Source organism: Manis pentadactyla, chromosome X, assembly GCF_030020395.1.
Source record: "Manis pentadactyla isolate mManPen7 chromosome X, mManPen7.hap1, whole genome shotgun sequence".
Classification (NCBI taxonomy): Eukaryota; Metazoa; Chordata; class Mammalia; order Pholidota; family Manidae; genus Manis; species Manis pentadactyla.
Genome location: NC_080038.1, coordinates 21,404,578 through 21,417,673, shown reverse-complemented (window position 1 = coordinate 21,417,673; position 13,096 = coordinate 21,404,578). Strand labels below are relative to the sequence as shown.

The window sequence follows — 13,096 nt, the reverse complement described above, 5'->3', positions numbered from 1 at the left end:
GATCAGCCACCATCAGTTGAGTTTTGGCAAAAATTCAAAAGCAGGCAGAGTGGGAAAGCTTTATAGTGGAAAAAAGGGAAGCCTTCAGGTACACTTACCCTGACTGGATAGAGATAGTGGTCTGAATGCCTACCAGTCTGACTAATAAGATAACAGGCCAGCTTCCTGGGCTGGGCACTGTAGATGAGTTCATTTCCTAGGCTGGTTGCTGCAGGTTGTGCATCAGAACTATGTTTATGTATGGTCTGGCCATTGTCCACTTGTATATATTAAGCCTTTCAAAACTGGAGGTTGGAAGCATTGTTTAATGGGTAAAGAGTTTTAGTTTTACAAGGTGCATTCTGGAGATGGATAGTGGTGATGGTTGTAGAACAATATGAAACCACTTAATACCACTGAACTATATGCTTAAAATGGTTAAGATGGTAAATTTTAGGTTACATGTATTTTATCACAATAAATAATTGGGGAAAAAACCCTCTGCATAGGAACATAGTATGAAAGAAATATTACTGTTATAATTTGGATAATACATAATTTTGAACAGACACCACAAAGATTCCAGTGCTTATGTTGCACTGTAAGAAATTAGATAGTGGGGAACAGCTGATGAACAGTCTTTCAGCCAGAGAGCAATCTCTTTGGACACATTACCTTACATTCACAATCAGTTCTGATCACCTCCCATTTTGAGCACCCCTCCCAAAGACTTTGCAGTTTATCAATAATCTCTGCAAAGAAATGTAATATTTATATCCAGGCCATTGGAACTCTAGGGAGCACCAGAATCATCAGAGAATATATTAAAGATTAAAGAGCTCAAGGGTACTCTGGAACATTTTTCTATGGCTTGACAGTGAAACTTCTAGAACAGTTTTCTGTTTCTGCAATGTAGTGTTCCTTTAGATTCAATGACAACACACAAAACCTACAGATTCAGATAGGGGCATCCATAAGTTCTAAAAAACAAAGAAATATGCAAATATCTTCTGTATCATGGGTATAACAATAATTAGTCTTTACCCAAGAGACTCCTGGGATTTTTGTCTTTGCTCAACGCTGTTTGGCCAATAACACAGGAATAGTCAGCCCTGCCAGATATGGCAGTGATTTTTATCTTTTACATTGTGGGTGCAAAGTGAGGAAACTCAGGAAAATATCTTCAAGTGGCTATTAAGTTTTAAGAACTATTGTATTACTGAAATTACTAGTATTTTGCTGCTTCTGTAAGTCTTCAACCCATGAAATTGGAAACAAATTTGAAATCTGACATTACCACTGGCTGACAAGCCTAATGCAAGGCTTTAGCCATCTGGAAGAACCAGAGCATGGGCCTCTAGCCCTTGGCCACATCTGCTTAGTTAAGTTACAATGTGCTGTTACTTCTGCAGAAGGATTCAAAGCCTTTAGTAATACACCTGGAGTAACTCTGGAACATGAATTTGATAACACCTGTAGACACCTTAGAGAAATGGAATGAATGTATAATGAAATGCCTTTCTGTTCTCCAAAATTAGAATTTTCAAATAGGGATAATTAAAATGCAATGCTTGCACATTGAAAGAATAATCTGGTAGCTGCTGAAAGAAGAATGTATATATAAAATTTAATCATGTCAAGTTCTTTTATTTAATAGTCTCTTGTTTTTTAACATATCATCACTAGCAAAGTTGTCTGATATGCATACTCTAAATGGTGCTATGCAAGTCTTCAGACAAGGAATATCTAACTTCAAATATCTACACACTAGGAATATAAAAAATTAGTTATATGTTTTCACTTTGTTAGTGTTGGATTAGGATATGAGAATTTTTTTCCTATACAAAACAAATAACCAGGACCAATATACCCATACAATTCAGGGTGTGAGGCAGCAAAAATATATAAATTCATGGACAGTTTGTAGCCACCTCTTGAAAGAATGGACCCAGCTAAAAGCAGAGGTACTCCTGCTGAAGAAAGAGAATCATTGATAATCTGAGACTAGGACCTGTGAGACCTGGTATAGGGTCAGAAAAGCTTTCCCTTCTTCCCTTCTCTGTTCTTTGGCTGGTCTAATAATTAAGTTGACATAAGACAGATTAACAGGAGGAAAACAAACAAAAGTTTGATAACATATGTACCTCCTGTATACATGGGAGTAACTCAGGAAAACTGAGTAGCTCTCAGAAATGGCTGAAGACATCACCTTAAATGCCATCTTCAGCTGAAGACAAAAGAAGATGTTGGGGGTGGGGGAGCCAGTTATGAAAGGTGACCAGGCAAAGTACAGTAAACAAGCGTAAGGTCGTAAAGTAGATTTTAAGTTCACTCCTTCTTGATTGATAAATTTGTAGATTGAGAGTCATTCCCTTCCTGGTTTGGTGTCTTACAAAAGGATAGCTTCTACTTGGTTTTTGGAGCTTTTTCTGTTTTCTGTTTCTTAAAAATAATCAGCCTAAAATAATCAATATGCCAAAGAAACATATCTTGGGGTGGCAAAATTTGCTCCCTGTCACTGACCTAGACGTAGATGGACTAGAGCTCTCAGGAAGGCCAGACCAGACTCAGGGAACCAACACCCACATGCTCAAAAGCATAATGAATCACAGCAGGGCTTTGGACAAGTTAAGGGTGACAAAGAAGATACATAAGATGGTACGGAAGATATAAGTTAAGATGTTCAAAAGTAACCTGAGATGTATAGAAAGAGAAAAGAAAGTATATTCTATCAATATTTGCAAAGGCGAGTTAGTTGAACCAGAAATCTGACATCACATTCAAATTCAGCCACCAATCCACAACACCTTCAATTACCACGAATGGCTGGACATAATTGATGTTTTCAATTTTCACCTGGAGTTCAGAAAGAAAATCCTCTCTGAAAACTGGTAAACAGGGATTTTCTGCCAATTCTAGAGAGTACCTCTGCAGCTGAGTCGGCAAAAGGAAGTTTTGAGGTTACCCTGTCACTGCCATCCTCCCCATAGTTCTCAAATACGCATGCACATAATTATATATAATTATATACTTTTCTATAACTCTGTTAATGGTGGATAGTCACACAAATTTAGATTGTTAAAGAATCACAGGACTCACAGGACAAGGTTTACAAATCTAATATTTATTGCAGAGATAGGATACCGTAAGTCAAAGCTTTAGAGTCAGGATATGCATCACAGCTACAGGTTGCTGTGGGGAGTGGGGTACCCCTCCCAGAACAAATTCCCCTACGAATCTAGTGAAACTGAAGTAAGGCAAGGGGAAGGGCAGGTTGGGAGAAACCATTTTCATTGCCCACAGCTCGCTCAAATTCGCTAGCCAGGCCCAGCTCCGTCCGTTTCCACCAGCCAGGGTGTGCGTGCTCCCCAAGTCCTTTCTCCCCAGTACGCACTAGCAAAACCTGCCCCCTGCTCCATTCTTCTGTAGCCATGGCACTCTCTCTACTCCCCTGCCCGCCCCTTCCAGGAGGCACTCCATGGGCGGGTCCTTGGTGACTGGCAGATGCCAGACCAATTACTACCAGAAATGGAGGGGACAAGAGAATGGCCATTTTCTCTCTGCCACTTGCCCCAGATCCACTGGAGTCTGCAGTGGTAAACACCCATTGATATGTAAATAGACTAAGGCCAGGTGGAAGATTCTGGAAATTCGACCATTTACCCCACACTACATCACAGCAAAGGATTGAAAAGTTTGGAAGCAGGTTCAAATTATCCTCCTTTAATGATCTTGCTTTATCACTTGGATCTGGAATCCCCAACATTTACATGGAGCCAGTGATCCCAAGATGGAGGTTTGGCCAGAGCTTCTCACACCTTTTTCCGGTCATGTTATTGCTACATAACTAACCCCAGTGGCGGAGCTGGTGTGCAAAACCATCAATATTGCTGCTGTTATCATGTGTAAACCATCAATCAGGTGCATACCATCAATCTCATTTCATAAACAATACTGGCAGGGTGGCATAAAACAAGCTGAAACTTGCCTCAGACCCATGGTTACAGAATAATACTATTAATCATTCTGTTTCATTGACCATGGGTCAGTACCATGCAGATACACCTCATACTTAAGTAAAATATCTCAGGCCAATTCCAGGCCTACTGGAATTACCCTTGGAGGAGCATAATAACCAAGAACTGTCTTTTTGTTTGTAATCCATCATTTGATTCTCCACTGGTGTCTATTAATACCAAGCTTCCCTCATCCATCCTAGGGGTCCTCCAGGGCAGCCTCCTGTGCCTCCACCATCTCATATTATAACTATGATACTGTGATTTATAATATATATATATAATAAGTTTATATTTGGTCTTCTGCCTAGTTCCTGGCACAGAGCTCCTAAAGCCCTTGGAATTTCTTGTGGTAAGAGCAATAAAGGTGTCTTTTTTTACGTTAACGAGGTGACTTTTAGAAAGGCTTTAGGTAACCTATGGATGGGGGCTGGTTGCCAGGGAAACCAGCCATTTGATTAAGGGTGATGATAATGTTCTGAGTACAATTAAATACAATTTGGAACTTACAATATTACCCCAAAACCTCCAGGGAGGGAAGGGGGTTCTGTAGGTTGCATCAGTTGCCAATGGCCAATGACACAATCAGTCATGACTTTGTAATGAAGCCTCCATAGGAAACCCAACAGGGTTTAGAGAGCATCTGGGTTGGTGGACATGTGGAAATTTGGGGAGGATGGTGTGCCTGGAGAGAGCATGGAAGCTCTGTGCTCTTTTCCCATTCGTTGCCCTATGTTTCTCTTCCATGTGACTGTTTCAGGGTAATATCCTTTTATAATAAACCAATGATCTAGTAAGTAAAATGTTACTCTGAGCTCTGTGAGCCATTCTAGCAAATTAGTCTAACATGAAGAAGGGGTCTTAGGAATCTCTGATTTATAGCAAGCCAGGCGCAGGTGACAGCCTGGCCTTCTGTCCAGGGTCTGAAATTGGAAGGGTCTGGGGAAGAGGGGTTGGGGCAGACTTGCTAGACTGAGCCCTCAATCTGTGCCATCTGATGTTAGCTCCAGGTAGATAGTGTCAGAATTGAGTTGAATTGTAGGACACCCAGCTGGTATCTGAGAATTACTTAGTGCTCTGTAGGAACTCTCTCTTCCACACACTGAAATTGAATCTCAGAACCATTTTAATAGTATTATCATATTTTTTTCTTTTGTTTCATTTTTATAATACTATATTACTTTTCCTTGGCTTATTTTTCAAAGTACTTGAAATAAACCTTCCTAAATAGTCCATGAGCTCAGTAAAATGTTTCTCAATGTTATTTTCTATATAGGCAAATGTATCAGATAATTTCCTAGTTTCTCTCTGTCTTGAATTATTATTGTTATTATTATCCTTGATCGGGCTTTCTGTTCACTAGTTTCTTTCTTACCTTGTTTATGTGCTCTCATGTCTCTAAAAGATTGTTCTCTTATTTACTTTGTTCAACATTTGAATTTTTAACCTTTTTCTCTGCAAATAAGCAGGGTTTTAAAACATGCAGGTTTCTCCTGTTATTAAAAAAAGTAAAACACCCTTATTCTCACGATGTTCTTCCTATCTTTCTTTATTGAACAAGTTAGATACACTTGTAAGTCTCTGCTTCAAAAATATCCACTTATTTTCAATCAATTACCTTCTAGGTTCCATTCTCACTACTGCCATTAATCTTGTCAAGGGTATTAATAGCCATCTTGTTGATAAAGCCAATGGATTTTCAGACTTTATTTGATAAAACACAAGCATTTAAAAATGATGATCACTTTCCTTTAAAAAACTCTTCCTTCAGTTTTTATCACAACATATTATTCTGTCTTCTTTCTACAATTCCAGTGGTTCCAAATTTTCTCTTGTAGATGAATTTTATTCTGCCCATCCCTTGAATGTTTGAGTTCTGCGGGTTTCATTCCTAGGCTCTTCTCCTTGGTAGGCAGCCCTGTCTCTGGGCAATCCCACTCCTCTCAGGACTTCAGCAGCTCTCGGGCACATAGCTAACATATAAGCTAACATTTCCAAGTGTGTCTCCAGCTTAGGGCTTTCCCTTCATCTTCAGGTGCAAGAAGCCAATAGTCTTATAGATATTCCCACTTGGATTTCTTATAGGAACCCTAAGCCAATCTTATCCAGATTTACCACCAGGACTGCCCCTCACAAATCTCTTACTGAATAATAAATGCAATTATGCTAACAATGAAATCATACATTTTTCTTAACTATGTTCTCTATTTTATGCTTAGTTTCCAATAAATCACCTGGCCTGTTGGTTATACACTTTACAAGTCTTTATATTTACAAGTCTTTATAAACCGATATATATTTTTTTCAATATTTACTGTCTGGAGGAAACTAACATCCTTCCCATTAGTCATCTGTTCATGACCAAATTCAAACTGAGATTTTAGTCTCTTCTTGAAAACTTTCCCCATGTCTGGCTTGGCTTGCTCTCCTGTTCTCTTAAGCACTATAGACATTTATATATAATTACAGTGTATTGCCTGAATGGCAAATGTTGATTTATTGTTTGTATTTTCCACTTAATTATAAACTTGGTGAATGTCTAAGTCTTTCTTGCTAGTCCTTGAAAAACTAGCAACCAGCAAAATGGCAGGTATACTGTGCTTAATAAGAATAGCTCAAATTACTTTTAAAGAAAACATGTTAGGTGATTTATTAGGTGTTGTCATTGCCAATGGTTGTCTCATAGGAGACAGAACATATTATATTTCCTTAAAAATATCTCTCCTGAAAAATAAAACCCAAAAGAATGAAGAATTGGAATTCCTAATATTATTTGGAAACCTATTGGCCACTATGTCTTTGCTCTTTTTGTTTAATCATAAATCCACACAAAAATTTCATTATTTATTTTACAATCAAGGCAAATTTAATATCAAGGGGATCTTTATGACCAGAACCATTACTAAAAGTTAATACATACTTATTCTCAATTTTGGCAAATTGTGATACTGAGTTTACTTATATATAAAATTGGATATGAGGAAATATAAATCATTCCAAAGGTGACCTCTTTAGGAACAGGTAATTACAGACTGCCTTTTTGAAGTTTAAGTGTGCTGTTTATATTTATTTATTTGTTAACATATTTCAAAGTATGCATATATGTGATAGATTACACTGGTGTCCTAATCTTTTACCTCTGCCTATGTCCATGCACTTTTCCATGTTATTTATAGTCCCCCCTCCACACACACACACACACATCATTAGCTTGGTTTGACCAGTGTTGTGTTAACATATGTCATATAAGTAAAAACTTGAAATGAGCTTGCATGTTAGGTTTTTCACTTATACACCTCTGCCATTACCATGAAAACATTCCTGACCTTGTCTACTGGAGGATGAAAGACATTTGGACACCGCCAAGTCACCCAAGTCACCCCAGCCAAAGCCAGCTTAGAGCAATTGGCCACCAGATTACCTCAGAACATGTTAGTGAGACCAGTCAAGATAGGCAGAAATGCTTGGCTGATTTCCAGCAAAGCATATGAGCAATAAATGCTTACTATTGTATGCCACAGGTTTTGTAGTTGTTTGTTATGCAGTAAAAGATAACTGGTCCATTATAATTCTTTCTGTATTCAGAGTTCATTCAAGGCAGTTTATGAAGAAACATCGAAAAGTTATTCTCATGTGAACAGCAAACTAGAAATCAATTTCTTTAAATAATTGAACAAAGTAATAAAAATATTCTGACTCTGCTAATAATCCATAAAAAATAGAAATTCACCAAGTATTTAATAATACAGTCTCACTTTGTGAACATATCGAACATCCCTCCTTCACTACTTTGGCTCTAAAGCAGGAACCAGGTGGCAGAGACAATTTTACCTATAAAATATTTCCTTTTCTTAGATCCAAATGACTTCATTTATCAGCCCCCCTTGCAGTTTGGCTTAGAGTCATGTACTTGGGTTTTTACCAATAAGGAACTGAGAGAAGTGATGTATTATTTATGCTTCAAGGGAATGAAGGGTAGATGTCAGTCCTTCATGTTCACGATCCCTCTGTCATGTACAGCTGAGAGTGATTAGAATGTAATAATGGGATGTTTCCAAAAAGGAACCCAGATCTACAGTGCAGTTTGAAGGAAGGTCACCAAGCAGAACCACTGGATCTGAATTGGACTGTGTGTGATGTTAGGCAAGAAATGAACCTTGGTCTATTTGTGTATTGTGACAGTTAACATTAATTATCCTAAGTAATATAAGGTTACATTGTCAAAATTCTTGAAATACTATGTAGGTTAATATTCTAGGTAAATATTATATTCGTTATATGTTGCTACATAACATATTCACTGCAAAACTTAGTAACTCCCAACACGAGCAGTATTTCACCGTTTCTTTGGTCAAGAATTCAGGAGTGCCTTAAGTGGGTGGTTTTGGCTCAGGATCTCTCAAGAGGTTGCATTCACAAGGCTGGTTGCAGCTACAGTCTCTTCAAGCTGGAAGAGCCACTTCTAAACTCACCTATGTGGTTGGTGACAGACTTCAGTTCTTTGCCATGTGTGTCTCTCCACAGGCTTCTACGAGTATCTTCACAGTAAAGTAGCTAGCTTTCCCATAGCAAATGAGTCAAAAGAGGAAATACCACACTTTTTAAAAATTTTAGTATCATTAATATACACTTACATGAGCAGCATTGTGGTTATTAGATTCCCCCCATTATCAACCCCCCACCACATAACCCATTACAGTCACTGTCCCTCAGCGTAGTAAGATGCCAGAGTCACTACTTGTCTTCTCTGTGCTGTACTGCCTTTAACCCCCCTACATTATCTTTGCTAATCATAATGCCTCTTATTCCACTTCTCCCTCCCTTCCCAGCCTCCCCCCCAGAGTGCCTTTCCCTTTGGCAACTGTTAGTCCATTCTTGGGTTCTGTGATTCTGCTGCTGCATTGTTCCTTCAGTTTTTGCTTTGCTCTTCTGCTCCAGATGAGTGAAATCATTTAGTACTTGTCTTTCTCCACCTGGCTTATTTCATTGAGCATAATACCCTCTAGCTCCATCCATGTTGTTGCAAATGGTAGGATTTGCTTTCTTCTTATGACTGAATAATATTCCATTATGCATATGTGCCACCTCTTCTTTATCCATTCATCTACAGATAGACACTTACGTTGCTTCCATTTCTTCGCTATTGTAAATAGTGCTGCCATAAACATAGGGGTGCATCTGTCTTTTTGAAACTGGGCTCCTGTATTCTTAGGGTAAATTCCTAGGAGTGGAATCCTGGGTCAAATGGTATTTCTACTTCGACTTTTTTGAGGAACCTCCATACTGCTTTCCACAATGGTTGAACTAATTTACATTCCCACCAGCAGTGTAGGAGGGTTCCCCTTTCTCTGCATCATTGCCAGCATTTGTTTTTCCTAGTCTTTTCTATGTTGGCCATCCTAACTGGTGTGAGGTGATATCTCATTGTGCATTTAATTTGCATTTCCATGATAATTAGCGATGTGGAGCATCTTTTCATGTGCTTATTGGCCATCTGAATTTCTTCTTTGGAGAAGTGTCTGTTCATATTCTCTGCCAATTTTTAATAGGGTTATTCGCTTTTTGGGTGTTGAGGCATGTGAGTTCTTTATATATTTTGGATGTTAACCCTTTGTCAGATATGTATTTTACAAATATATTTTCCCATACTGTAGGATGCCTTTTTGTTCTGTTGATAGTGTCCTTTGCTGTACAGAAGCTTTTTAGTTGATGTAGTCCCATGTGTTCATTTTTGCTACTGTTTCCCTTGCTCAAGGAGATGCATTCAGGAAGAAGTTGCTCATGTTTATATTCAGGAGATTTTTGCCTATGTTGCCTTCTAAGAGTTTTATGGTTTCATGACTTACATTCAGATCTTTGATCCATTTCAAGCTTACTTTTGTGTATGGGGTTAAACAATAATCCAGTTTCATTCTTTTGCATGTAGCTGTCTAATTTTGCCAACACCAGTTGTTGAAGAGACTGTTATTTCCCCATTGTATGTCCATGGCTCCTTCACTGTATATTAATTGACCATATATATTTGGGTTTGTATCTGGTCTCTCTAGTCTGTTCCATTGGTCTATGGTTCTGTTCTTATGCTAGTACCAAATTGTCTTGATTACTGTAGCTTTGTAGTACAGCTTGAAGTTGGGGAGCATAATCCCCCCAGCTTTATTCTTCCTTCTCAAGATTGCGTTGGCTATTCAGGGTCTTCTGTGGTTCCATATAAATTTTAGAATGATTTGCTCTAGTTCATTGAAGAATGCTGTTGGTATTTTGATAGGAATTGCATTGAATCTGTAGATTGCTTTAGGCAGGATGGCCATTTTGAGAATATTGATTCTTCCTATCTGTGAGCACAGGATGTGTTTCCATTTATTGGTATCTTCTTTAATTTCTCTCATGAATGTCTTGTAGTTTTCAGAGTATAGGTCTTTCACTTCCTCAGTTAGGTTTATTCTTAGGTATTTTATTCTTTTTGATGCAATTGTGAATAAAATTGTTTTCCTGATTTCTCTTTCTGCTTATTCATCATTAGTGTATGTAAAAAATGCAACAGATTTCTGTGTATTAATTTTCTATCTGACAACATTGCTGAACTCAGATATTAGATCTAGTTGGTTTGGAGTGGGTTCTTTAGGGTTTTTTATGTACATTGCAATATCATATCATCTGCAAAGTGGGACTGTTTAACTTCTTCCTTGCCAGTCTGGATGACTTTTATTTCTTTGTGTTGTCTGATTGCCATGGCTAAGACCTCCAGAACTATGTTGAATAAATGTGGGGAAAGTGGGCATCCTTGCCTTGTTCACGATCTTAAAGGAAAAGCTTTCAGCTTCTCACTTAAGTATAATGTTGGCTCTGGGTTTGTCATATATGGCCTTTATTATGTTGAGGTACTTGCCCTCCATACCCATTTTGTTGAGAATTTTTATCATGAATAGATGTTGAATTTTGTTAAATGCTTTTTTAACATCTATGGAGATGATGATGTGGTTTCTGTCCTTCTTTTTGTTGATGTGGTGGATGATGATGGATTTTCGAATGTTGTACCCTCCTTGCATCCCTGAGATGAATGCCAGTTGATCATGATGGATGATCTTTTTGATGCATTTTTGAATTCAGTTTGTTAGTATTTTGTTGAGTAGTTTTGCATCTATGTTCAAAAGGGATATTGGTCTGTAATTTTCTTTTTTTGTGGTGTCTTTGCATGGTTTTGGTATTAGAGTGATGCTGGCCTTGTAGAATGAGTTTGGGAGTATTCCCTCCTCTTCTACTTTTTGGAAAACTTTAAGGAGGATGGTATTAGGTCTTCACTAAATGTTTGATTAAATTAAGTAGTGAAACCATCTGGTCCAGGAATTTGTTTTAGGTAGTTTCTTGATTACCAATTCAATTTACTTACTGGTAATTGATCTATTCATATTTTCTGTTTCTTCCTGGGTCTGCCTTGGAAGGTTGTACTTTTTTAGAAAGTTGTCTGTTTCTTCTAGGTTATCCAGTTTGTTAGAGTACAATTTTTAATAGTATTCTCTACTAATTCTTTGTATTTCTGTGGTGTCTGTAGTGATTTTTCCTTTCTCATTTCTGATTCTGTTTGTGTGTGTAGACTCTCTTTTTTTCTTGATAAGTCTGGCTAGTGGTTTATCTATTTTGTTAATTTTCTTGACAAATCAGCTCCTGCTTTCATTGATTCTTTCTATTGTTTTATTCTTCTTGATTTTATTTATTTCTGCTTTAATCTTTATTATGTCCCTTCTTCTACCAACTTTTGGCCTCATTTGTTCTTTTTCTAGTTTTGCTAATTGTGAGTTTAGACTGTTCATATGGGATTGTTCTTCTTCCCTGAGATAGGCCTGTATTGCAATATATTTCCCTCTTAGCACGGCCTTCACTGTGTCCCACAGATTTGCAGTGTTAAATTATGGTTGTCATTTGTCTCCATATATGTCTTGATCTCTGTTTTTATTTGTTCATTGATCCATTGATTATTTAGGAGCATGTTATTAATCCTTCATGTGTTTGTGGGCTTTTTCATTTTCTTTGTGTAATTTATTTCTAGTTTCATACCTTTGTGATCTGAGATGCTCGTTGGTACAATTTCAGTCTTTTTGAATTTACTCAGCCTCTTTTTGTGGCCTAGTATATGGTCTATTCTTGAAAATGTTCCATGTGCACTTGAGAAGAATGTGTATCCTGTTGCTTTTGGATGGAGTGTTCTGTAGATGCCCATTAGGGCCATCTGTTCTAATATGCTCTTCACTGCCTCTGTCTCTTTACTTATTTTCTGTCTGGTTGACCTGTCCTTTGGAGTGAGTGGTGTGTTAAAGTCTCCTAAAATGAATGCATTGCATTCTATTTCCCCCTTTAATTCTGTTAGTATTTGCTTCACATATGTAGGTGATCCTGTGTTGGGTGCCTAGATATTTATAATGATTATATTCTCTTGTTGGACTGACCCCTTTATCATTATATAATGTCCTTCTTTGTCTCTTTTGACTTTCTTTGTTTTGAAGTCTATTTAGTCTGATACAATTACTGCATCTCCTGCTTTTTTCTCTCTATTAGTTGCAAGAAATATCTTTTTCCATTCCTTCACTTTCTGTCTGTGTTTGTCTTGGGGTTTGAAGTGTGTCTCTTGTAGGCAGCATATAGATGGGCCTTGTTTTTTTATCCATTTAGTAACTCTATGTCTTTTGATTGGTGCATTCAGACCATGTACATTTAGGGTGATTATCAACAGGTATGTACTTATTGCCATTGCAGGCTTTAGATACGTGATTAACAAAGGTTCAAAGGTAACTTCTTTACTATCTAAGAGTCTAACTTAACTCACTTAGTATGCTATTACAAACACAACCTAAAGTTTATTTTTTTTCCCTTCTTTTTCTTCCTCCTCCATTCTTTATATATTAGGTATCATATTCTGTACTCTTTGTCTATCCCTTGATTGACTTTGGGGGTAGTTGATTTGATTTTGTATCTGCTTAATAATTAATTGTCCTACTTTGCTGTGGTTTTATTTCACCTGGTCACAGCTATTAACCTTAGGAGTAGTTCCATCCATAGCAGTCCCTCCAAAATTCACTATAGGAGTGGTTTGTGGGAAGCAAATTCTC

The 13,096-nt window shown here is 37.6% G+C and overlaps 1 pseudogene; it reads left to right on the top strand.

Moving 5' to 3' along the window:
* Positions 1-570: 570 nt before the first annotated feature.
* LOC130682001 (archaemetzincin-2-like) lies at positions 571-1,517 on the top strand (annotated as a pseudogene).
* The last annotated feature ends 11,579 nt before the right edge of the window (positions 1,518-13,096 follow it).